This window comes from Triticum aestivum, chromosome 3D (assembly GCF_018294505.1).
Source record: "Triticum aestivum cultivar Chinese Spring chromosome 3D, IWGSC CS RefSeq v2.1, whole genome shotgun sequence".
Lineage (NCBI taxonomy): Eukaryota > Viridiplantae > Streptophyta > Magnoliopsida > Poales > Poaceae > Triticum > Triticum aestivum.
This window is the reverse complement of record NC_057802.1, coordinates 210,356,448-210,384,337: the sequence shown is the minus strand read 5'-3', so window position 1 is coordinate 210,384,337 and position 27,890 is coordinate 210,356,448.

Genomic DNA, 27,890 nt, shown 5'->3' with positions numbered 1-27,890 from the left:
GACATGCTTTTCCATAAACCATTTTATACGGAGACATACCCATAGGATTTTTATATGCAGTTCTATAGGCCCATAATGCATCAAGTTTCTTGGACCAATTCTTTCTAGATCTATTAACAGTCTTTTGCAAAATTAATTTGAGCTCTCTATTACTCAATTCTACTTGACCACTAGACTGTGGGTGATAAGGGGATGCAATTCTATGATTAACATCATACTTAGCAAGCATTTTACGATAAGCACCATGAATAAAATGTGAACCACCATCAGTCATTAAATATCTAGGGACTCCAAACCTCGGAAAAATAACTTCCTTAAGCATCTTAATAGAGGTGTTATGATCAGCACTACTAGTTGGAATAGCTTCTACCCACTTAGTAATGTAATCAACAACAACTAAAATATGTGTATATCCATTAGAGGCAGGAAACGGTCCCATATAATCAAAGCCCCAAACATCAAATGGTTCAATAACAAGTGAATAATTCATAGGCATTTCTCTACGTCTACTATATTACCAATTCTTTGACAGTCATCACAAGATAAGACAAACTTACGGGCATTTTTTAAGAGAGTAGGCCAATAAAAACCGGATTGCAATACCCTATGTGCAGTTCTATCACCAGCGTGGTGCCCTCCGTAAGGCTCGGAGTGACACTTGCATATGATCTGTTCCTGTTCATGCTCAGGTACACAATGCCTAATAACACCATCTACTCCTTCTTTATAAAGATGTGGGTCATCCCAGAAGTAATGTCTTAAATCATAGAAGAACTTTTTCTTTTGCTGGTATGTGAAACTAGGTGGTATAAATTTAGCAACAATGTAATTAGCATAATCAGCATACCATGGAGCAGTATGAGAAGCCTTTATGACATTTAATTGTTCATCAGGAAAGCTATCATCAATAGGTAGTGGGTCATCAAGAACATTCTCTAACCTAGACAAGTTGTCTGCAACGGCGTTCTCAGCTCCCTTTCTATCAATAATATGCAAATCAAATTCTTGTAGCAAGAGAACCCATCTAATAAGTCTAGGTTTAGAATCTTTCTTTTCCATAAGATATTTAATAGCAGCATGATCAGTGTGAATAGTTACTTTAGAATCAACAATATAAGGTCTGAACTTATCACAAACAAATACAACTGCTAAGAATTGTTTTTCAGTAGTAGCATAATTTCTCTGGGCATTATCTAGAGGTTTACTAGCATATTGAATAACATTTAATTTCTTATCAACTCTTTGCCCTAGAACAACACCTACAGCATAATCACTAGCATCACACATGATTTCAAAGGGTAAATTCCAATCAGGTGGCTGAACGATGGGTGCAGAAATTAATGCTTTCTTAACTATTTCAAATGCTTCTACACAATCATCATCAAAGACAAATGGTATATCTTTTTGTAATAGATTAGTCAGAGGCCGAGAAAATTTTTAGAAGTCCTTAATGAACCTCCTATAAAAACCAGCATGACCAAGGAAACTTCTTATACCTTTGATGTCCTTGGGACATGGCATCTTTTCAATAGCATCCACTTTAGCTCTATCAACTTCAATACCTATTTCAGAAATTTTATGCCCCAAGACAATGCCTTCATTAACCATAAAGTGGCACTTCTCCCAGTTCAAGACAAGATTAGTTTCTTCACATCTCTACAAAACTCAATCAAGGTTGCTCAAGCAATCATCAAAAGAGGATCCATAGACGGAGAAATCATCCATGAAGACCTCACAAATCTTTTCACAAAAGTCAGAGAATATAGCCATCATGCATCTTTGAAAGGTAGCGGGTGCATTACATAAACCAAAAGGCATATGTCTATAAGCAAAAGTACCGAAAGGGCAAGTAAAAGTGGTCTCTGCTTGATCATCAGCTGACACAGGTATTTGAGAGAAACCAGAGTAACCATCTAGAAAGCAAAAATGTGTATGTTTGGATAATCTTTCTAGCATTTGATCAATAAAAGGTAAGGGATAATTATCCTTTTTAGTAGCCTTATTTAATTTGTGAAAATCAATTACCATCCTATAACCTGTAATACTTCTTTGCGGGGTCAATTCATCTTTATCATTAGGAATGATAGTAATGCCACCTTTCTTAGGGACACAATGGACAGGACTTACCCACTGACTATCAGCAACGGGATAAATAATACCTGCCTCAAGGAGCTTTAGTATTTCCTTTCTTACCACTTCTTTCATCTTAGGATTTAGCCATCATTGGTGATCAATAACTGGTTTGGCATATTTCTCCAAATTTATTTTGTGTTGGCATAGAGTGGGACTAATGCCCTTAAGATCATCGAATACGGTGCTTCTTCAGAGTTTTCAATAATTTCTCTTCTTCATGCTCTGAAAGGTTAGCACTAATAATAATAGGATATATCTTCTTTTCATCAAGATAAGCATACTTAAGAGTATCAGGTAATGGTTTAAGCTCAAACACGGGATCACCCTTGGGTGGAGGAGGATCCCCTAGGATTTCAACAGGCAAGTTGTGTTTCAGAATAGGTCCCTGTTTAAAGAATACTTCATCTATTTCCCTTCTTTCATTCATAAACATATCATTCTCATGGTCTAGCAAATATTGTTCTAAAGGATCACTAGGAGGAACGGCAATAGAAGCAAGACCAATAATTTCATCCTTACTAGGCAATTCCTCATCACGAGGTTGTCTACGAAATTTAGAAAAATTAAACTCATGAGACATATCATCCAAACCAATAGTAACAACATCCTTTTCGCAGTCTATCTTAGCATTAACAGTATTCAAGAAGGGTCTACCAAATATAATGGGACAAAAGCTATCTTGTGGGGAACCAAGAATAAGAAAATCAGTAGGATATTTAGTTTTTCCACACAAGACTTCAACATCTCTAACAATCCCAATCGGTGAAATAGTATCTCTATTGGCAAGCTTAATGGTAACATCGATATATTCTATCTCAGCTGGTGCAATATCATGCATAATTTATTTGTATAAGGAAATAGGTATTGCACTAGCACTAGCACTAGCACCCATATCACATAAGCCATGATAACAATGATCTCCTATTTTAACATAAATAACAGGCATGTCTATAACAGGTCTATGTTTATCTTTAGCACCAGGCTTAGCAATTCTAGCAGTTTCCTCACACAAATAAATAACATGCACATCGATATTATCAGCCAAGAGATCTTTAACCATAGCAATATTAGGTTCAACCTTAATTTGCTCAGGAGGTTTGTGTGTCCTAATATTACTTTTGTTGACAACTGTTGAAGCTTTAGCATGATCCTTTATTCAAACAGGAAAGGTGGTTTCTCAACATAAGACACAGGAACAATAGGATCATTATATGTGATAGTCTTTTCTTCAACTCTAATAGGTGCAACTACTTATACTTCAACGGCAGGCTTGTATTTAAACCACTTCTCCTTAGGGAGATCAACATGAGTAGCAAAGGATTCACAAAATGAAGCTACTATCTCAGAGTCAAGTCCGTATTTAGTGCTAAATTTACGGAAAACATCGGTATCCATAAAAGATTTAACACAATCAAACTAGGTGTTATACCTGACTCCTTACCTTCGTCGAGATCCCAATCTTCAGAGTTGCGTTTAATCCTTTCCAATAAATTCCATTTGAATTCAATAGTCTTCATCATAAAAGAACCAGTACAAGAAGTATCGAGCATGGAGCGATTGTTGTCAGAAAGCCGAGCATAAAAAATTTGAACCATCATTTCTCTTGAGAGCTAATGATTGGGGCATGATATAACATTGACTTAAGCCTCCCCCAAGCTTGAGCGATGATTTCTCCTTCGCGAGGCCAAAAATTATATATATAATTACGATCACGGTGAACAAGATGCATAGGATAAAACTTCTGATGAAATTCCAATTTCAATCACTTGTAGTCCCATGATCCCATATCATCACATAGCCTATACCATGTCAATGCATCTCCCTTCAAAGATAAAGGGAAGACCTTCTTCTTGATAACATCATCGGGCATACCTGCAAGCTTAAATAATCCACAAACTTCATCCACATAGATTAAGTGTAAATCAGGATGCAATGTTCCATCTCCTGCAAAAGGATTAGCTAGCAGTTTCTCTATCATACCCGAAGTAATTTCAATGTAAACATTTTCAGTAGGTTCAGTAGGTTGAGGAGCAACTATTTGCTCTACTGGTCGAGGTGAAGATACCCCAAACAAGCCCCTCAAAGGATTACTTTCCATAGTAACTAGTGATAGTAAATTTCAACACACTATATAAATTTTTCCTTACCAACTTCCACCTACCAAAGGTGCTTCACTCCCCGGCAACGGTGCCAGAAAAGGGTCCTGATGACCCACAAGTATAGGGGATCTATCGTAGTGCTTTCGACAAGTAAGAGTGTCGAACCCAACGAGGAGCAGAAGGAAATGATAAGCAGTTTACAGCAAGGTATTCTCTGCAAGCACTGAAATTATCGGTAACAGATAGTTTTATGATAAGGTAATTTGTAACGAGTAACAAGTAACAAGTGTAAATAAAGTGCAGCAAGGTGGCCCAATCCTTTTTGTAGCAAAGTACAAGCCTGGACAATTTCTTATATGAAGGAAAACGCTCCTGAGGACACATGGGAATTATCGTCAAGCTAGTTTTCATCACGTTCATATGATTCGCGTTCGGTACTTTGATAATTTGATATGTGGGTGGACCGGTGCTTGGGTGCTGTCCTTACTTGGACAAGCATCCCACTTATGATTAACCCCTATTGCAAGCATCCGCAACTACAAAAGAAGTATTAAGGTAAACCTAACCATAGCATGAAACATGTGGATCCAAATCAGCCCCTTACGAAGCAACGCATAAACTAGGGTTTAAGCTTCTCTCACTCTAGCAACCCATCATCTACTTATTACTTCCCAATGCCTTCCTCTAGGCCCAAACAATGGTGAAGTGTCATGTAGTCGATGTTCACATAACACCACTAGAGGAGAGACAACATACATCTCATCAAAATATCGAACGAATACCAAATTCACATGACTACTAATAGCAAGACTTCTCCCATGTCCTCAGGAACAAACGTAACTACTCACAAAGCATATTCATGTTCATAATCAGAGGAGTATTGATATGCATAATGGATCTAAACATATGATCTGCCACCAAATAAACAAACTAGCATCAACAACAAGGAGTAATCAACACTACTAGCAACCTACAGGTGCCAATCTCAGGCTATGAGACAAAGATTGGATACAAGAGATGAACTAGGGTTAGAGAGGAGATGTTGCTGGTGAAGATGTTGATGAAGATGGACCCCCTCCCGATGAGAGGATCGTTGGTGATGACGATGGCAATGATTTCCCCCTCCCGGAGGGAAGTTTCCCCGGCAGAACAGTTCCGCCGGAGCCCTAGATTGGTTCCGCCAAGGTTCCACCTCGTGGTGGCGGAGTCTCGTCCCGAAAGCTTGCTTACGATTTTTTCTCGGACGAAAGACATCATATAGCAGAAGATGGACACCGGAGGCCAGCCAGGGGGCCCACGAGGCAGGGGGCGCGCCTAGGGGGGTAGGGCGCGCCCCCCACCCTCGTGGCCAGGGTGTGGGCCCCCTCTGGTATTTTCTTTGCTCAGTATTTTTTGTTATTTCCAAAAATAACTTCCGTGGAGTTTCAGGACTTTTGGAGTTGTGCAGAATAGGTCTCTAATATTTGTCCTTTTCCAGCCCATAATTCCAGCTGCCAGCATTCTCCCTCTGTATGTAAACCTTGTAAAATAAGATAGAATAGGCATAAGTATTGTGACATAATGTGTAATAACAGCCCATAATGCAATAAATATCGATATAAAAGCATGATGCAAAATGGACGTCTCAAGACCCTACCACCGCTCCACCTCAGCTGCCTGCCTGCCTACATGGCGCCACATGCACCGCTGGCCTGGGCGCGTGTCGAAGCAAGGCGAGGCGGCAACGGACGGGACGGGCCTCGTTCCCGTCCCCAATAAAGCTAAAGGACACCTAAGCTACGCATTAAATGTGTCTTGTCCTGTAACACGAGTGATAAGCTCGCAGCACTGTAGGTCTTTCTACCTCCTGTGTGCCATTGTGGCAGCCCCTTTCGACTATAAAAGGAGGCCCTTGGCATACTGGAGAGGGATTCAGCTCTTTTGAACTACGCAGCTGTAACATCCCAAATTTTCAATTTGGTATGTTATACATAGATCATCATTGCACATCATATTTTATTGCATTTGACGAATCCTCGATAAATCCTAAGCAACTCAAGGACCCTCGGAGAGAGTTGGGGATTTTCTCAAATTTTCATATTTGATTTTCATCAAATAATAAAACGAGGATTTTGGTTTTAATTATTTTCTCTCCGGGAAAAATATTTCATTTAAAAATAAACGAGAGGAGAAAATATGACTTCTCCAAAACAATTGAAATATTGGAGGAAAAGTGTTAAAATCATTTATTGGATTTTATTTGCAATTTTAATTGCATTAAAAAAATATTGCATGTTTTCAAAAATTAATTTTGTGTCAAAAAAATGTTCACCCTATTCTAAATATTCTAACTAGACGGGGAAAATTTGTTTTATATTTTTTGGATTTTTATTTATTTTCTACGAATTTTTCGGCGGAACGTTTTAAAAAAAAAACCGCGTCGCGCCCGACCGGGCCGAGGCCCAGCCGAGCGGCGGCCCACCCCGCCATCTCCCTCGCGCAGCCGCCAGCGCCGCCACCATGCCGAGTCCGCCTCGAGCACGGGAGCCACCGCCGCCTTGCCCCCTCCCCCACGCCACCAGCCCCCCCCATAAATAGCCCCGCTGCCGCCCCTCCCTCTCACCCCGCCGCCGCACCGCACCCGCAGCCCGCCGCCCGCCGCCGCAGCTGGGAGCCCGCACCGCCGCCGCCTCGAGCCGCCGCCCCGCTCGCCGTTCGCCGCCCTCGCCGCCCCGAGCCCCGCCGCACCCCGCCACCCCTCGCCGGAGCCAGCCAAGCCCCGCCGGAGCCCGCCCCGACGAGGTATCTTCCGATGCCGTTTGCCGGTTTTGTTAAAAAAACCGTTCGTTTAAAAAAAAACCCTAGATCGGTTTTTTCTTCGATTTTTCTATTTTGTGAGCGTTCACCGACACGTTCGTTTTAGCGAACGCGTTCGTCGGATTTTCTCTGTTAACGAACGTCCGTTCTTTAACCGTTCGTCCGTTTTTCTTTTTCGTTGGATTTTTCCTCGATTATCTCAGATCTCGATTTCTGATCGAATCTTCGTTTCTGTTTAACTTTTCGCTCGTTTATCGGAATCAGGCGATTCAAGCGCCTAGAGTTTCGTCTCGAAATTCTCTTTCCGTTTAACCTACTCAAACAAGTTTTTGATTCTGTAAAATTTGACCTAGATCCAGATTAGTAAACGAAGCTTGTTTCTTTCGCCGTTTCACTTTCATTGCTTCGTTCGAGTTGATTCTTTTTGCAAACCGGAGTTCTTAAGTTGAACTTTTTGGTTGGATATTTCATTCGAGTTTACCTGTGCATTAGATGAGTACTGAATGTTTGCTTGTTTGTTTGCGATAGAGTACCCGGAGTGTGCCGCTTGTTACTTCGAATCGCTAGGTTTCGCGGATCATCAGCAAGGCAAGTAACACTTTGATCATACTTTCCATACCCAGTTTTATTGCATTAGATCTATTCCTCAAACAATTGCATGATTAGGATCTAATTTAAATTGTGGGAGTTTGGGAAGTAGTTGAGGCAGTACCTATTACCTGTTTTCTTATCAAACCCTTGGGAGTTTCTTCTACGTTGCTTTTATATTGCCATGCTATGCTCGTAGACGTGGATTGGGTTTTGAGAGATATTCATGACAGATGTGAGATTGTTAATAATGGTTTACCTAAGGTGGCAACTAAAACTCACATCTGGGTGGATTGAGGCACCTGGAGAATCCAGTGTTGTCTGTTTGTATAAGGACCGCAACCCAGGCTCAAAGGGATCATAAGATTATTCATGCTAGAAACTTCCGTGTGCAACCACAAGCTATTATGGGCTCTAGCATAGTTGAGTAGGTTACATGATCTCTTGAAGAGGTGGGCTAGCAGATGTAGGGGAAAGTAGGTGTACCGGTCCACCCGGAGTAAAGGGTGATTGTTCCTGAAAGACTGTGTCTCGGTCATCCGTTTCTCAAACATCATACAGTGCGAGAATCAAGCGGAGACGATCGAGTCTTGTGGGGAAAAGTGCGCAAACCTCTGCAGAGTGTACAAACTAATCATGGTTAGCCGTGTCCCCGGTTATGGACAACTTGAGTATCTAGTACCTGGATTATCATTTGAATCTCATCACCATGTTACTTTTAATTAATTTTGCTGGGTTAATGATGATTCTTAATTGGGATTGAGATGCTGTCAACCATCTCAATGTTTCACAACCACCATGATAGTTAAATAAATTTATTCCTTTGAAGTAGGGAAAAATTGGCTTTTTCGCAAAAACTTAACCGTAGAGCTTTCCACCAGCCATATATGCATGTAGTATAGCATTATTATTGTTCATTATTCTCAATGTGTTACCTTGCCAGCATATTCCATGTGCTGACCCGTTTTCGGGCTGCAACGTTTCATGTTGCAGACTTTTCAGACGACGAGTAAGGTGCCTTAGGTCGTGGTCTTATACTCAGTGATGCCGCTGGAGTTGATGGACTCACTTATCTTCCAAGTCTTCCGCTGTTATCGTATTTAGATGGCCTTAAGCCATATTTATCATACTTAATCTCTTTGGAGATATTCGATGTAATAAGTGTGTGATTGCTACTCTGTTATAAATCCTCCATTTGTACTGTGCGTGTCAGCATTACTGATCCAGGGATGACACTGGTGCACAGCAGCACAGACCATTTGAGGTCTGGTCGCTACAAAGGTGGTATCAGAGCACACGCTGACTGTAGGACACGACCACTAAGCTTAAGCCCTAGAACACTTCTCTCTTCTCATTTCTGACCCCTCTCCACTTTCTATTCTTTTAGGAATGGCGGATGCAAGGAGCAAGTTCATGCAACCAGATGAAGACACGCCTTTTGGTCGACACTTGAAGGGAGTAACTAAGTATTTGAACATAGGAATACCAAGCATCACCGGAACCTACAACGCCACATTACCCGAAGAGGAGAGCTGGAAGATTCAAGTTCACATTCCAGGAAGGACATTTATGCCAGTTACTGAACCCATAAGATTGGTTTTCGAAGCACCAACCTGGAGTTTAGGGAAGAGCATGGCCACACACATCGCCATGGGACGCATTGGAGAAGTCTACCACCAGGAGCTTAAGGATACAATTTATCAGATTTGTGGACGCCGAGACGCGCAATGGGAGATGATCAGAACCAAGAAGGATGGATCAATTGCAGCTTTCATCCAGGAGCAAAACCAACATATTCGTCGCCAGGAGAACCAGATGTTCACGGACAAGGAAGAACTGAAGAAGGCATTAACCAAGATCAAGGAGCTGGAGGAAGAACTCAAGGCTACACGCGAGGATTATATGGAGGAAATCATCGCACTAGTAGGGAAGAATGACGACCTGGAGAAGAAGATTGGAGTATTCATGGGAAATCCAGTGCCAAAAGCAAAGGATGACGAATGCACTTGCCCGGATAACTACATCATCATCGACGACACTGACTCGGAACCAAGTGAAGATGACTTTGTTGATGAAGCTGGAGCAGACATCATGGAGTCTTCAACGGATCAGAATTTCTAGTAGACCACCATATCAGTAGTAGTTTTCCCCATTTAATAGTATAGTTCAAGCACTTTGTAACGCTAGTTAGATCGATTGTTATGCCTTGTTTGAATGGATTGAGTGATATTGATTGTATTTGTCTCATGAGCATATGGGTAGTGTTTTCTCTCTAGACCTCATTCTATTCTTAACTCTCATCTTTTCTAACCTATCAGATGCCTCCGAGACGCAACACCGGATTTGTTTTCCCACCGGAGATCACCCAGTTGATTCAGCAACAGAATGCCCTGATGCAAGTGTTAGTGCAGAACCAAGGCAACAACAACAACAACAACCCACCGCCACCACCACCTGTTGATCACTTAGCCCGTTTCTTGAGGCTAAACCCGCCGGTGTTTTCCAGTAGCACCGAGCCCATTGTTGCAGATGATTGGCTCCGCAAAGTTGGAAGGGAGTTGACCACTGCAGGATGCACAGATGCGGAAAGAGTGCGTTTTGCCGCACATCAGCTTGATGGACCCGCAGCATCATGGTGGGAGAATTATACAGCCACGCACCCTATTGACACTGTCACATGGGATCAGTTTCAGCAAGCTTTCCGTACAGCTCATGTTTCAGCGGGAGCTATGGCTATGAAGAAGCGCGAGTTTCGCAACCTACGCCAAGGAGGACGCACCGTAAGCCAGTATGTGGAGGATTTCAGTAAGTTAGCACGTTATGCACCAGACGACGTTGCTACAGATGCTGCCAAGCAGGAGAAATTTTTGGAAGGACTGAATGATGAACTGAGTATGCAGTTGATGGTAGCAATCTTCAACAACTACCAGGAGCTGGTAGATAGAGCTCTCATGATTGAAGGGAAGCAACAGCAGATTGAAAATCGTAAGAGGAAGTATGGACAAGGGAAGTACAATTCTGGAGCTCAGCAGAAGCCATGATTTGCCCCGAAACCGGGAGGACAGTTTCAGCATACCCATGGAGGAGGTAGTTCGCACAACCATAATGGCTCCAAGAATGGTAATGGGAATGGAGGAACCAACGGACAGAAACACACCAACCCATCTACCCCAGCCAAGAGGGATCTAAGTCACGTTACCTGTTTCAATTACCAGAAGACTGGACATTATGCAACTGATTGTCCTGAAGCCCAGAATGGAAATGGTAATGGAAGCTCTAGGAAGAAGCCGAACCCGTTCAACAAAGGACATGTGAACCACGTGAGCGTGGAGGAGGTTGAAACTCAGCCTGATGCAGTAATAGGTAACTTTTTGGTTAAGTCATTTACTGCAACCGTTCTTTTCGATACTGGTGCATCGCATTCATACATATCAAGGGGATTTGTGAATAAGTTTAAGCTGTCCACCCAAGTTCTCAAAACCCCTATGTTAGTAACCTCGCCAGGAGCAGAGTATATGGCAAGCCAAGGATGTTTTCAGATACCATTGGCCATTGGTAGGCATGTTTTCCCCTCAGACGTCATAGTTTTGGAGTCGCAAGGTTTGGATGTGATTTTGGGAATGGATTGGCTATCGTTGTATGGAGGAAACATCGATTGTGCCAGCAAGACGATTTTGCTTACCACCCCGGAAGGAAAAAGGATCAAGTATGTATCCAGGCATATGCCGAAGAGGACTCAAGTGAATTCCTTATCAGGACTTGTACAGGAGGAAGTACCAGTGGTGAAGGATTATCCGGATGTATTTCAAGAAGAGTTACCAGGCATGCCACCAAATAGAGACATTGAGTTCTTGATTGAACTTTTGCCAGGCACAGGGCCAATATCTAAGAGACCGTACCGGATGCCCGCAAAAGATTTGGAGGAAATTAAGAAGCAGATCAAGGAGTTACTGGATAAAGGCTATATTCGCCCAAGTTCGTCACCTTGGGGATCACCAGTACTTCTAGTGGAGAAGAAAGATGGATCGCTGAGGATGGTTGTTGATTACCGTGGATTGAATGAAGTGACCATCAAAAACAAGTACCCACTGCCGATGATCAATGATTTGTTTGACCGCCTACAAGGAGCTAAAGTATTTTCCAAGATCGATCTACGATCAGGATACCATCAGTTAAAGATTCGAGAGCAGGATATACCTAAGACGGCTTTTACCACCAGATGGATTGTATGAGTATACCGTTATGTCATTTGGTCTGACTAACGCACCTGCCTATTTCATGAACCTGATGAACAAAGTGTTTATGGATTTTTTGGATAAGTTGGTTGTGGTGTTCATTGATGATATTTTAGTCTTTTCCAAGAATGAGGAAGAGCATGAGGAGCATTTGCGATTGGTACTTGAGAAGCTCAGAGAACATCAGTTATATGCCAAGTTCAGCAAATGCGAATTTTGGCTGAAAGAAGTTGGATTCCTTGGACATGTTATTTCGGGAGAAGGAATAGCAGTAGACCCTGCCAAGGTTGATACAGTGACAAGTTGGGAATCACCCACGATAGTTGGAGAAATCCGGAGTTTTCTTGGACTTGCAGGATACTACCGGAGATTCATCGAGAATTTGTCGAAGATTGCTAAGCCCATGACTGAGCTATTGAAAAAGGACACCAAATTCAATTGGACTGAGGAATGTGAAGATAGTTTCCAAGAGTTGAAGAAACGATTGGTTACATCACCAGTGTTGATTCTGCCAGATCAACGCAAGGATTATGAAGTTTATTGCGACGCTTCTCGTCGAGGACTTGGAGCAGTGCTTATGCAGGAAGGAAGAGTTGTGTCATATGCTTCACGACAACTTAAACCCCATGAGAAGAATTATGCTACGCATGATTTGGAGTTAGCAGCCGTGGTGCATGCATTGAAGACATGGAGACATTTTCTCATCGGAAACCATTGTGAGGTGTATACGGATCACAAGAGTTTGAAGTATATTTTCACGCAGAAGGAGTTAAATCTCAGACAGAGGAGATGGTTGGAGCTCATTAAGGATTATGATATGAGATTGCATTATCACCCAGGAAAGGCTAACGTAGTAGCAGACGCGTTGAACCGCAAGAGTCATGTCAACACCCTCATGACAGGAGAGTTACCTCAGGACTTAGCCGAGGACCTTCGCGAGCTATGTTTGGAGATAGTCCCAAGAGGCTATTTAGCGACACTGGAGATTCAGTCTACCTTAATGGAAAGGATCAGAGAAGCTCAGAAGACAGACAAGGAGATTGAAGAGATAAAGGAGAAGATGAGCAAAGGAAAAGCCAAGGGATTTCGTGAGGATGAGCACGATACCCTATGGTTTGAGGACCGCGTATATGTGCCAAATGATCCGGAGATCAGGAAGTTGATTTTGCAAGAAGCCCAGGATTCACCGTACTCGATTCACCCAGGGAATACCAAGATGTATTTGGATCTGAAAAATACTTTCTGGTGGACCGAAATGAAGAAGTATATTGCAGAATATGTAGCAGTTTGTGATGTATGTCAGAGAGTGAAGGCAGAGCATCAGAAGCCAGCGGGATTGCTACAACCATTGCCGATACCCGAATGGAAGTGGGATAAAATAGGCATGGATTTTATCATAGGATTACCCAGGACTCGTTCAGGCTATGACTCAATATGGGTTGTAGTCGACCGCTTGACGAAAGTGGCACATTTCATTCCAGTGAAGACCACTTACACCAGTGCTAAGTTGGCAAAGATATACATGACCAGGATCGTATGTTTGCATGGAGTTCCGAGGACCATTGTATCAGACAGAGGAACCCAATTTACCTCGAAGTTTTGGAAGCAGTTACATGAAACATTGGGAACCAGGCTAGAATTTAGTACAGCTTTTCACCCACAGACAGATGGACAGACCGAGAGAGTCAACCAGATTTTGGAGGACATGTTAAGAGCTTGTGCACTAGATTATGGATCTAGTTGGGACGACAACTTGCCATATGCGGAGTTTTCATATAACAACAGTTATCAGACCAGTTTGAAGATGGCCCCTTTCGAAGCCTTGTACGGAAGGAGGTGTAGAACACCGTTGTTATGGGACGAAGTTGGAGACCGTCAGTTGTTTGGACCAGATTTGATTAAGGAGTCTGAACAGAAAGTAAGGTTGATTCGCGATAGGCTCAAGGTAGCCCAGTCCAGGCAGAAGAGTTATGCTGATTCTAAACGAAAGGAGACAGTTCACGAAGTCGGAGACCGAGTTTATCTTCGAGTATCACCACTTCGAGGAGTGAAGCACTTTGGAGTTAAGGGAAAGTTAGCGCCCCGTTTTATCGGACCATACAGAGTTGTGGAACGTATGGGAGAGGTTGCCTACAAGCTGGAATTGCCCGAGGGATTGTCTGGAGTTCATGATGTATTTCACGTTTCCCAGTTGAAGAAGTGCCACGCAGAGATGGCTGAGATACCACTGAGAGATACTGTGCCACTGGAAGCAATTCAACTGGAAAGTGATTTGACCTATGAGGAGAAACCAGTTAAGATTTTTGAATATGCCAGCCGAGTTACACGCAGTAAGGTTATCAAGTTTTGCAAAGTCCAGTGGACTCACCACACGGAAGATGAAGCCACCTGGGAGCGAGAGGAAGATCTACGGAAGGACCACTCCCACCTGTTTTCAAGCCAACCCGAATCTCGAGGGCGAGATTCATCTTAACGGGGGTAGGTTTGTAACATCCCAAATTTTCAATTTGGTATGTTATACATAGATCATCATTGCACATCATATTTTATTGCATTTGACGAATCCTCGATAAATCCTAAGCAACTCAAGGACCCTCGGAGAGAGTTGGGGATTTTCTCAAATTTTCATATTTGATTTTCATCAAATAATAAAACGAGGATTTTGGTTTTAATTATTTTCTCTCCGGGGAAAATATTTCATTTAAAAATAAACGAGAGCAGAAAATATGACTTCTCCAAAACAATTGAAATATTGGAGGAAAAGTGTTAAAATCATTTATTGGATTTTATTCGGAGTTTATTTGCAATTTTAATTGCATTAAAAAATATTGCATTTTTTCAAAAATTAATTTTGTGTCAAAAAAATGTTCACCCTGTTCTAAATATTCTAACTAGACGGGGAAAATTTGTTTTCTATTTTTTGGATTTTTATTTATTTTTCTACGAATTTTTCGGTGGAACGTTTAAAAAAAACGCGCCGCGCCCGACCGGGCCGAGGCCCAGCCGAGCGGCGGCCCACCCTGCCGTCTCCCTCGCGCAGCCGCCAGCGCCGCCGCCATGCCGAGTCCGCCTCGAGCACGGGAGCCACCGCCGCCTTGCCCCTCCCCCACGCCACCAGCCCCCCCCCCATAAATAGCCCCGCTGCCGCCCCTCCCTCTCACCCCGCCGTCGCCCCGCACCCGCAGCCCGCCGCCCGCCGCCGCCGCTGGGAGCCCGCACCGCCGCCGCCTCGAGCAGCCCCCCGCTCGTCGTTCGCCGCCGCCGGAGCCGCCCTCGCCGCCCCGAGCCCCGCCGCACCCCGCCGCACCCCGCCGCCCCTCGCCGGAGCCAGCCAAGCCCCGCCGGAGCCAGCCCCGACGAGGTATCTTCCGAGGCCGTTTGCCGGTTTTGTTAAAAAAAACCGTTTGTTTTAAAAAAAACCTAGATCGGTTTTTTCTTCGGTTTTGCTATTTTGTGAGCGTTCACCGACACGTTCATTTTAGCGAACGCGTTCGTCGGATTTTCTCTGTTAACGAACGTCCGTTCTTTAACCGTTCGTCCGTTTTTCTTTTTCGTCGGATTTTTCCGCGATTATCTCAGATCTCGATTTCTGATCGAATCTTCGTTTCTGTTTAACTTTTCGCTCGGTTATCGGAATCAGGCGATTCAAGCGCCTAGAGTTTCGTCTCGAAATTCTCTTTCCGTTTAACCTACTCAAACAAGTTTTTGCTACTGTAAAATTTGACCTAGATCCAGATTAGTAAACGAATCTTGTTTCTTTCGCCGTTTGACTTTCGTTGCTTCGTTCGAGTTGATTCTTTTTGCAAACCGGAGTTCTTAAGTTGAACTTTCTGGTTGGATCTTTCATTCGAGTTTTACCTGTGCATTAGATGAGTACTGAATGTTTGCTTGTTTGTTTGCGATAGAGTACCCGGAGTGTGCCGCTTGTTACTTCGAATCGCTAGGTTTCGCGGATCATCAGCAAGGCAAGTAACACTTTGATCATACTTTCCATACCCAGTTTTATTGCATTAGATCTATTCCTCAAACAATTGCATGATTAGGATCTAATTTAAATTGTGGGAGTTTGGGAAGTAGTTGAGGTAGTACCTATTACCTATTTTCTTATCAAACCCTTGGGAGTTACTTCTACGTTGCTTTTATATTGCCATGCTATGCTCGTAGACGTGGATTGGGTTTTGAGAGATATTCATGACAGATGTGAGATTGTTAATAATGGTTTACCTAAGGTGGCAACTAAAACTCACATCTGGGTGGATTGAGGCACCTGGAGAATCCAGTGTTGTCTGTTTGTATAAGGACCGCAACCCAGGCTCAAAGGGATCATAAGATTATTCATGCTAGAAACTTCCGTGTGCAGCCACAAGCTATTATGGGCTCTAGCATAGTTGAGTAGGTTACATGATCTCTTGAAGAGGTGGGCTAGCAGATGTAGGGGAAAGTAGGTGTACCGGTCCACCCGGAGTAAAGGGTGATTGTTCCTGAAAGACTGTGTCTCGGTCATCCGTTTCTCAAACATCATACAGTGCGAGAATCAAGCGGAGGCGATCGAGTCTTGTGGGGAAAAGTGCGCAAACCTCTGCAGAGTGTACAAACTAATCATGGTTAGCCGTGTCCCCGGTTATGGACAACTTGAGTATCTAGTACCTGGATTATCATTTGAATCTCATCACCATGTTACTTTTAATTAATTTTGCTGGGTTAATGATGATTCTTAATTGGGATTGAGATGCTGTCAACCATCTCAATGTTTCACAACCACCATGATAGTTAATTAAATTTATTCCTTTGAAGTAGGGAAAAATTGGCTTTTCGTAAAAACTTAACCGTAGAGCTTTCCACCAGCCATATATGCATGTAGTATGGCATTATTATTGTTCATTATTCTCTATGTGTTACCTTGCCAGCATATTCCATGTGCTGACCCGTTTTCGGGCTGCAACGTTTCATGTTGCAGACTTTTCAGACGACGAGTAAGGTGCCTTAGGTCGTGGTCTTATACTCAGTGATGCCGCTGGAGTTGATGGACTCACTTATCTTCCAAGTCTTCCGCTGTTATCGTATTTAGATGGCCTTAAGCCATATTTATCATACTTAATCTCTTTGGAGATATTCGATGTAATAAGTGTGTGATTGCTACTCTGTTATAAATCCTCCATTTGTACTGTGCGTGTCAGCATTACTGATCCAGGGATGACACTGGTGCACAGCAGCACAGACCATTTGAGGTCTGGTCGCTACAGCAGCCACCATAGCTAGTTCGAGAGCTCAAGAACTCTCTCAAATACACACCAAAGCAGGACTAGGGTATTACGCATCCTCGCGGCGCGAACCTGGGTAAACGATCCTTGTGTTGACTGCTAATCCTGCTCTTCTCACAACCCCGCGCCCCAGCAACCGTAGTAGGGATTCTTGTGATCCCATAGGTGTCATTTCCCACTGACATCTTTGGCGCACCAGGTAGGGGGCGCAATTGTGAGAATCTGGTCTAGTAGTTAGCCTATCAGTTCTTCATCGCCAAGGCTCCCAAGAAGAAGACGGGCATGGCGATCGGCTTGTCGTGAGCCGAACGGCCCATGCCAGTGCGGGCGAGCAGCGCGCCGGTCGCGGACAGGACCCGGGCCATAGTCCGCGAGCACCAGCATCACTCTGGCAGTTAGAGCCTGGCGAGCGGTGTCGTTCGTGCGCCAGGCGACGGGCCGCACGCCGCCAAATCCAAAGACGGAGCTGGGCCCCCCGGCAGGCGGCGCGGGGTGAAGGAAATATGCCCTAGAGGCAGTAATAAAGTATTATATATTTCCTTATATCATGATAAATGTTTATTATTCATGCTAGAATTGTATTAACCGGAAACATAATACATGTGTGAATACATAGACAAACAGAGTGTCACTAGTATGCCTCTACTTGACTAGCTCGTTAATCAAAGATGGTTATGTTTCCTAGCCATAGACATGAGTTGTCATTTGATTAATGGGATCACCTCATTAGGAGAATGACGTGATTGACTTGACCCATTCCGTTAGCTTAGCACCCGATCGTTTAGTATGTTGCTATTGCTTTCTTCATGACTTATACATGTTCCTATGACTATGAGATTATGCAACTCCCGTTTACCGGAGGAACACTTTGTGTGCTACCAAACGTCACAACGTAAATGGGTGATTATAAAGGTGCTCTACAGGTGTCTCCGAAGGTACTTGTTGGGTTGGCGTATTTCGAGATTAGGATTTGTCACTCCGATTGTCGGAGAGGTATCTCTGGGCCCACTCGGTAATGCACATCACTATAAAGCCTTGCAAGCATTGTGATTAATGAGTTAGTTGCGGGATGATGTATTACGGAACGAGTAAAGAGACTTGCCGGTAACGAGATTGAACTAGGTATCGAGATACCGACGATCGAATCTCGGGCAAGTAACATACCGATGACAAAGGGAACAACGTATGTTGTTATGCGGTTTGACCGATAAAGATCTTCGTAGAATATGTGGGAGCCAATATGAGCATCCAGGTTCCGCTATTGGTTATTGACCGGAGAGGTGTCTCGGTCATGTCTACATAGTTCTCGAACCCGTAGGGTCCGCACGCTTAACGTTACAATGACAGTTTTATTATCAGTTTATGTATGTTGATGTACCGAAGGAGTTCGGAGTCCCGGATGAGATCGGGGACATGACGAGGAGTCTCGAAATAGCCGAGACGTAAAGATCGATATATTGGACGACTATATTCGGACTTCGGAAAGGTTCCGAGTGATTCGGGTATTTTTCGGAGTACCGGAGAGTTACGGGAATTCGTATTGGGCCTTAATGGGCCATACGGGAAAGGAGATAAAGGCCCCAAAGGGAGGCCGCACCCCTCCCCATGGGCTAGTCCGAATTGGACTAGGGAGGGGGGCGCCCCCTTCCTTCTTTCTCCTTCCCCCTTCCCTTCTCCTACTCCCACAAGGAAAGGAGGAGTCCTACCCCGGTGGGAGTAGGACTCCCCCCTTGGGCGCGCCAGCTCCCCTTTGCCGGCCCTCTCCTCGTTGCTCCTTTATATACGAGGGCAGGGGGCACCCCAAGGACACACACTTGATATACGATATTTTAGCCGTGTGCGGTGCCCCCCTCCACCATATTACACCTCGATAATACCGTTGCGGAGCTTAGGCGAAGCCCTGCGTCGGTGGAACATCATCATCGTCACCACGCCGTCGTGCTGACGAAACTCTCCCTCAACACTCGGCTGGATCGGAGTTCGAGGGACGTCATCGAGATGAACGTGTGCTGAACTCGGAGGTGCCGTACGTTCGGTACTTGACCGGTCGGATCGTGAAGACGTACGACTACATCAACCGCGTTGTGATAACGCTTCCGCTGTCGGTCTACGAGGGTACGTGGACAACACTCTCCCCTCTCGTTGCTATGCATCACCATGATCTTGCGTGTGCGTAGGAAATTTTTTGAAATTACTACGTTCCCCAACAGTGGTATCAGAGCCTGGTTTTATGCGTTGATGCTATGCACGAGTAGAACACAAGTGAGTTGTGGGCGATATAAGTCATACTGCTTACCAGCATGTCATACTTTGGTTCAGCGGTATTGTGAGATGAAGCGGCCCGGACCGACATTACGCGTACGCTTACGTGAGACTGGTTTCACCGTTGCGAGCACTCGTTGCTTAAAGGTGAACGGCGGGTGTCTGTCTCTCTCACTTTAGTTGAACCGAGTGTAACTACGCCCGGTCCTTGCTGTAACACCCTGAGAATCATGCTACAGTAACCCCCTGTGATTAAGCTAATCATATTGCTAAACAGGGCTAGATCACATTTGAACCACACCCTTGTCAAACTCCTAGTTCAAACTTCAATTAAATTTAAAAGTGGAAAATGAAAGTTTTCAAAAATTCAAACAAAAATGCTCAGTGGGTTCTAAATAATACACTGGTAATTATGGTGGAGAAATCACATTTTTATAAAATGTCTAAATACTTTTAAATGAAATAAAACAAATAAGGAAATAAACAAATAAGAGAAAACAGAAAACAAAACAGTCAAAAGAAAAAAAAGGAGCAGGCCTCCCCCCCCACTGGACCCGCGGCCCAAACCCCCCCCCCCTCGGCCCAAGCTGGGCCGCCACCCGCGCCCCGGCCCAGCCCACCTTCCCCCGCGTCCCCTTCCTGTTCCCCCGACCGGGTCGGAACAGGGGAGCGTCGCCGCCGAACCCCCTCGCCGGCGGTGAACCCCGCGAGAGGATAAGGGCGCCAGCTCCCCCGCCTCCTCGGGCCTCTTTCCCACTCGCCCCCACTCTCCCTCGGCCTCTGCGCCTTCTCCCCCGCCAGATCCCCCTCCCTCTCCCCTCCGTTCCCCTCTGCCCGAGCGCGCTCGCCGCCGTTCCCGTCGTTCACGCGGCCACCGTGCCCCACTCGCCACCTCGCCGTGCCGTACGACGTCGCCGCCCTCGACTCTATCCCCTCCGCCTCTCCGCCGAAGCTCGGAGCCACTGCATCGGCCTCCCCGAGCTCGCCTTCATCTTCGGACGCCGGCGACCCCCTTCTTCCCCGGCGACGACCTGCTGCTCCTAAGCACCCACGGGCCTTTCTTGCGCCGCGCGGTGAGCTCCTCTACCTCCTACCCCTCTCAGCTAGCTCGCTCGCGCTCCGTAGCTGCTTCCCCGCGCGCGCCCGAACGCCACACCGCGGAGCTCGCCGCCGGCGTGTCTCCGGTGACCAAATGGTCACGGGCGTTGGCCCGCTAGTCCGACCGCACCGTGCCGCACCCACCTAGCTAGCTAGTTCGGCCGTTCGCGCGCTCTAGCGTAGCTTCCGTCGGGCACCCATAGCACCTCGCCGCCGGCGAGCTTGTAGCGGTCGCCCCCGGCCGTTCCAGCCCCTCCGACCACCCCCGTTGGACGCGCGACGTCGAGCCGCGTCGAACGCGCCCAGCCCCGCCCCCGCAAACCCACAGTGGGTGAAACCCGCGCCCCTCCCGAGCCGCGCCGCCGTGCGTTTGGTCGCCGGCGATACTCCGGCGCCGGCCGCCGACGTGGCACACCTGGGGCCACCCCTGGGTCACTGCCAGTGGCCCCCACGGGCCCAGTTGACTGGGTTGACCCAGTCAACTGCTGACTGGGCAGGCCCAGTCACTGACATGCGGGCCCCGCCGCAGAAATTAAAAAATAAAGAAAAAGAAAATGTTTTATAAATAAAAATAATTAGTTTAGCTAAACACTCACTGACATGTGGGGCCCATCCCTCTAATTATGCTGTTAGATAAGTTTAATTAAGTATTAGACTAACAGAGGCTGACATGTGGGTCCCACTCTACCCACCTGTCTGGTTTGACTGGTCAGCCGACCTGTTGACTTGCTGACGTCAGCATTGCCTCATGCTGACGTCATAATTCATTTTCTTAATATAAATAATTCCAGAAATTCAAATAAACTTTGAAAATTCATATCTTTTAAACCGTAACTCGGATGAAAATGTTTTCTATATGAAAGTTGCTCAGAACGACGAGACGAATCCGACTACGCAGTCCGTTCATCCACCGCACCTCCCTAACCTATTGAACTAGCAACTTTCCCCCTCCGATCCGTCTGTCCGAAAACGCGGAACATCGGGCATACCTCCCGGATGTCCCCCCCCTTCACCGGTACCACCTACTGTCGCGTTAGGGCACCCCTAGCACCGCTCATTGTCATGTCACGCATCGTCATGCTTATGTTTGCCTTGTATTTACTATTTCTTCCCCCTCTTCTCTCCGGTAGACTACGAGACCGACACTGCTGCTGCCCAGTTCGACTACGGAGTCGACGACCCCTCCTACTTGCCAGAGCAACCAGGCAAACCCCCCCCCCCCCTTGATCACCAGATATCGCCTACTCTCCTCTATACTGCTTGCATTAGAGTAGTGTAGCATGTTACTGCTTTCGATATCCTATTCTGATGCATAGCCTATCCTTGCTACTACTGTTGATACCTTTACCTGCAATCCTACATGCTTAGTATAGGATGCTAGATTTCCATCAGTGGCCCTACATTCTTGTCCGTCTGCTGTGCTACACTATCGGGCCGTGATCACCTGGGCGGTGATCGCGGGTATATACTTATATACTATATACATGACACATGTGATGACTAAAGTCGGGTCGGCTCGTAGGAGTACCCGCAAGTGGATCTTTGTGGCGGAGCGACAGGGCAGGTTGAGACCGCCTAGGTAAGAGGTGGGCCTGGCCCTGGTCGGCGTTCGCGGATACTTAACACGCTTAACGAGATCTTGGTATTTGATCTGAGTCTGGCCATTTGGTCTATACGCACTAGCCATCTACGCGGGAGTAGTTATGGGTATCCCGGCGTCGTGGTATCAGCCGAAGCTCTTTTGACGTCAGCGACTGAGTGGTGCGCGCCGTGTTGGACCGCTTTGACGTAACCGCCGTGATCGTGTGGGTTGCTAGGTCTGCTCGCGGCCGCGTTCGCAACGTGCAGGTGTGCATAGGGCGATGGGCCCAGACCCCTGCGCGCATAGGTTTAGACCGGCGTGCTGACCTCTCTGTTGAGCCTAGGTGGGGCTGTGACGTGTTGATCTTACGAGGCCGGGCATGACCCAGAAAAGTGTGTCCGGCCAATTGGGATCGAGCGTGTTGGGTTATGTGGTGCACCCCTGCAGGGAAGTTTATCTATTCGAATAGCCGTGTCCCTCGGTAAAAGGACGACCCGGAGTTGTACCTTGAGCTTATGACAACTAGAACTGGATACTGAATAAAATACACCCTTCCAAGTGCCAGATACATCCCGGTGATCGCTCTCTAACAGGGCGACGAGGAGGGGATCGCCGGGTAGGATTATGCTATGCGATGCTACTTGGAGGACTTCATCTACTCTCTTCTACATGCTGCAAGATGGAGATGTCCAGAAGCGTAGTCTTCGACAGGACTAGCTATCCCCCTCTTATTCCGGCATTCTGCAGTTCAGTCCACTGATATGCCTCTTTACACATATACCCATGCATATGTAGTGTAGCTCCTTGCTTGCGAGTACTTTGGATGAGTACTCACGGTTGCTTTCCTCCCTCTTTTCCCCTTTCTATATCGGATTGTCGCAATCAGATGTTGGAGTTCAGGAGCCAGACGCCACCGTCGACGACGACACCTACGACACTGGAGGTGCCTACTACTACGTGCAGGCCGCTGACGACGACCAGGAGTAGTTAGGAGGTCCCAGGCAGGAGGCCTTGCCTTTTCGATCGTTGCTACTTTTGTGCTAGCCTTCTTAAGGCAAACTTGTTTAACTTATGTCTGTACTCAGATATTGTTGCTTCCGCTGACTCGTCTGTGATCGAGCACTTGTATTCGAGCCCTCGAGGCCCCTGGCTTGTATTATAATGCTTGTATGACTTATTTATGTTTTAGAGTTGTGTTGTGATATCTTCCCGTGAGTCCCTGATCGTGATCGTACACATTTGCGTGCATGATTAGTGTACGGTCAAACCGGGGGCGTCACAAGTTGGTATCAGAGCCGACTGCCTGTAGGAACCCCCCTTCCACACTCCTTGGCCGAAGTCGAGTCTAGACATTGCAAAACTTTTACTAACATGGCTGTGCGGCTTACGGGCCCACATCGCCATTGGGTGGTACTAGGATCTTTTACTCCTCGACCTTTACTCTGGGACTCTGAACTCTCTTCTACTCGGGTTAAACGAATTTACTAACTCTAACACTAGGATCCCGTGACCGCGTTCACCCCAAAGATGGATAAGCCATAGTTGTTTCTTAGAATAGTATTTTGAACAATGCACACACTGTCATTTGACTCCTTTGAAACGTCTTTGCTTTCAGATGGAACCCACGAGGCAGGTCGTTCGCCACACGATGGCCATTGGTGCCTCGGGATCACCTGCGGTGCTAGCTGAGATGATGACCTATCTGGGTTATCGCTGGCACCCTGAGTTCACCGTCTACGAGGAGTTCCAGGACTTTAACCAGGAGCAGTACCGTGCCATCGTCCACCTCTACTCTCGGGAGTACGACTCCACTACTGTGCTGCACGCCGCACATGGTGTTGGTGTGACCATCGATATGGCTGTCCACGATGCAGCCTATGCTGCTCTGACACGTCTTCGTGGAGAGTATCAGGAGTTGGACACCTCCCCTTTCAGGCACATTGCTATCGCCTCTGATGTTGGTGCGGAGGGATACTACACTGCTGCCTACTCCACTGTCACCCGGGAGCCCTTCTACCATCAGCACCTGGTTCTGCATGCTGATGGGCTGGATCGAGCTAACCGAGCTCTTCGCCACGAGATGTACACCACCCGTCAGCACCTTTACCGTGCTCTGACGCTGCTGCACCCCTTTGTCCGATCTGGACAGGTACCGCGTGCTGCGATCTACCCAGCCAGGACCGTGATGCCCCACGGTGTTGGTTGGCCAGAGGTGGGAGGCTACTCTCCCGCACTTGGTTCTCTTCTGCCACCTGAGCGTCGGGCTCTACACCTGAGTATCCGCGGCCCCCAGTCTGCTGACGTGGAGAGCTATCCGTTGCCTCACTACCAGCTGTCGGGCTACGATTACCTCCACAGTACCTCTTGGGACTGATGTAGGCTTGATGGTAGTATTAGTTTCAGTCGTCGCGAGCCTGTGTGCCGCCTATGATGTTTAGTCCATGTACTGAACTCTATGTACTGAACTCTATGCATGACCCCTTTTGTAAACTATGCCGACTACTATGTAGTAGCTATCGTGCTCCTTTCAATTATGCATGTTTCATCATGAATGATTCTTGTCATTGCAAATTTTCTCAATGCTGAACTACCCCTGTTATATATTAGCAGGATGGTTAGACCAGGTGGTCGTGGTCGTGGTGGCGATGCCCCACCACCACCTGAGTACATGGCTGGTATGATCCAACAGTTCGAACTGAACCGCCAATTCATGGAAAATATGATGGCTCAGTTTCCTCGCCCCAATATGAACCAGCAGCCAGCCCAAGTGACTCTTCAAGATTTCATACGCCTCAACCCAACCATCTACCGCAGCTCAACTCAGCCTCTGGATGCTGATGACTGGCTCCGTGACATCACCTATGAGATGGAGTCTGCTGATGTAGCCCCTGCCAGCTATGTCAATTTTGCTTCCTTCTTCTTGAAGGGACCCGCAGCTCAATGGTGGGATAGCCACAGGCGTACTCTGCCAGCTGGAACAATCATCACCTGGCCAGACTTCCAAGCTGTTTCCGTGCCCGCTTCATTCCTCAGGGAGTCATGGACTGGAAGAAGCGTGAGTTCCGCAACCTCACCCAAGGCAACAAAACTGTCGAAGCTTATCAGCGGGAGTTTCTGGACTTGTCCCGCTATGCTGAAGAAGACATTGCAACTGATGCACGCAGACAGGAGAAGTTCTGTGATGGCCTTCAAGCTGACATCAAGCTCGCACTTCTAGTGCATGACTTTGCTGATTTCACCACCTTGGTGAACAAGGCCATCAATGTTGAAACTGGTCTGCAGGAATACCAGAGCTCTCAGAGGCGCAACCGTGACACGGGCTCATCTTCGGGCTCGCCCTCCCAGAAGCGTAAGATATGGATCCCGAACAACATGTATCGTCCAAATGCACCTGCTCCCAGGAAATCTTATGCTGCACCGCGTCTGCCTCCTCCACCATCTAGGCAGTCAAAGCTACCAGCTCCCCCACCTGGGGCTCCTGTTCCCACTCCCGATAATGGTCTGTGCTTCAAGTGTGGTCAACCGGGTCACTTTGCCAGGAACTGCTATCAGAACCAGAATCAACTGGCCCTTCCAGTAGCTAGCCGTGGTAACAACCAGCCCCGCAACAACAATGCTAAGTCTTATGGTCGTGCTCATGCCAACCACGTTGATCTCAGCGAAGCTCAAGACCAGCCTGCTACTGTGATGGGTACACTCCTCGTAAATTCAGTACCAGCATCCGTTTTATTTGATACAGGAGCATCCCATTCATTCATATCAGCAGAATTTGCATTCCTGCATGGCATTCATTACGAAGAGATAAACACTCCGCTAGTGGTACACACCCCTGCGGGCCAATGTCAAACCTCTATGGTTAGTCGCGATGTTACTGTTGAAATTGAAGGACTGGAATTTCTTGTCTCTCCCATCGTACTGAAGTCCTGTAGCATTGATCTCATTCTGGGAATGAATTGGTTAAAAGCGCATACTGCTTCAATCGTTTGCACCACTAAGACCGTCCATCTGCTACACCCTTCAGATGAGATAGTTACTTACCAAGCCCATCTGGTGCAAAATGCCGAGGCAAGGCTCTATGCATTGAATGCATTGAACGCTGCACCACTCGAGGGCATTGAAAACATTCCCGTCGTGCGTGAATTCCTCGACGTCTTCCCTGAAGAACTTCCAGGGATTCCCCCTGCTAGAGCTGTCGAATTCATCATCGACTTGAAACCAGGCACCACTCCTATAGCCAAGCGACCCTACAAGATGCCGCCGCATGAACTCCTTGAGCTTAAGGAGGAAATCGACAAGTCTCTTCGCAAAGGATTCATTCGCCCAAGTTGCTCTCCTTGGGGAGCACCTTCTCTCTTTGTCAAGAAGAAGGATGGGCAAACCGATTAGTTCAAGACTACCGTCCTATAAACCAAGCTACCATTCAGAATAAATACCCTCTTCCTCGGATCAATGATCTGTATGATCAACTGGCGGGTTCGTCAGTGTTCTCTAAGCTCGACTTGAGGTTGGGCTACCACCAGATCCGTGTTCGCGAAGAGGATATCCCAAAGACCGCCTTCGTGACTCGCTATGGTTCATACGAGTACACCGTCATGTCTTTCGGTTTAACCAATGCTCCAGCCACCTTCTCTCGTCTGATGAACTACATATTCATGGATTACCTCGACAAGTTCGTCGTGGTTTATCTGGATGATATCCTGATATTTTCCAAGAACGAAGAAGAACATGCTGAACATCTTCGACTTGTGCTGGAAAAACTACGAGAACATCAACTATATGCCAAGTTCTCTAAATGTGAATTCTGGCTACCGGAAGTAACCTATCTGGGGCATGTCATCTCTAAGGATGGTATTGCCGTCAACCCCGAGCGAGTTCAGGCTATTCTTGATTGGACTCCTCCCAAGAACGTTAACCAAGTCAGAAGTTTTCTCGGTCTCGCCAGCTATTGCCGTCGATTCGTCGAGAACTTCTCTAAGATCGCCAGGCCTCTGACTAACCTGTTGCATAAGGGTGTCAAGTTCCAATGGACAGACAAATGTCAGGAAAGTTTCCAAGCACTCAAAGACAAGTTGACTTCTGCCCCAGTTCTAGCTCCACCTGATACTAAGAAGGACTTCGTCATCTATTGCGACGCTTCCCGTCAAGGATTAGGCTGTGTCCTAATGCAAGACCGCAAAGTGATTGCTTATGCCTCTCGACAATTGCACCCTCACGAAGAGAACTACCCAGTTCACGACCTCGAACTTGCTGCTGTCGTTCATGCGCTGAAGCAGTGGCGACATTACCTTCTCGGTAATCGTTGCGAGATCTTCACTGACCACCAAAGTCTGAAGTATCTGTTTACTCAGCCAGATCTGAACCTCCGTCAGCAGAGATGGATGGAGCTTGTTGCAGACTTTGACTTGGGTATTTCCTATACTCCAGGCAAGGCTAATGTAATGGCTGATGCCTTGAGCCGCAAGTCTTACTGCAACCACCTCCAGGTTCATAAAGTTCAGCCCTCGCTTGTTGAAGAATTCAGGAAGCTGAACCTCCATATTGTTCCTCCGGGTGCACTCGCTCCCCCTCCTAAGGAATTTGGCAAGGTGAACCTCCACGTTGTTACCCAGGGTTCCCTCAATACCCTAGTTGCTAAACCAGATCTCGAGGATAGCATCAAAAGGCTACAGAAGTATGACTCTGAAGCCTACAAGATTAAGCGCTACCTCGCAGAAGGAAAGCCCTCATTCTTCACCATTTCTGAAGATGGCACCCTATACTTCAAGGGCCGCCTAGTGGTGCCATGTGCAGAGAAAAACCTGGATATGACACAGGAAGTTATGAAAGAAGCTCATGA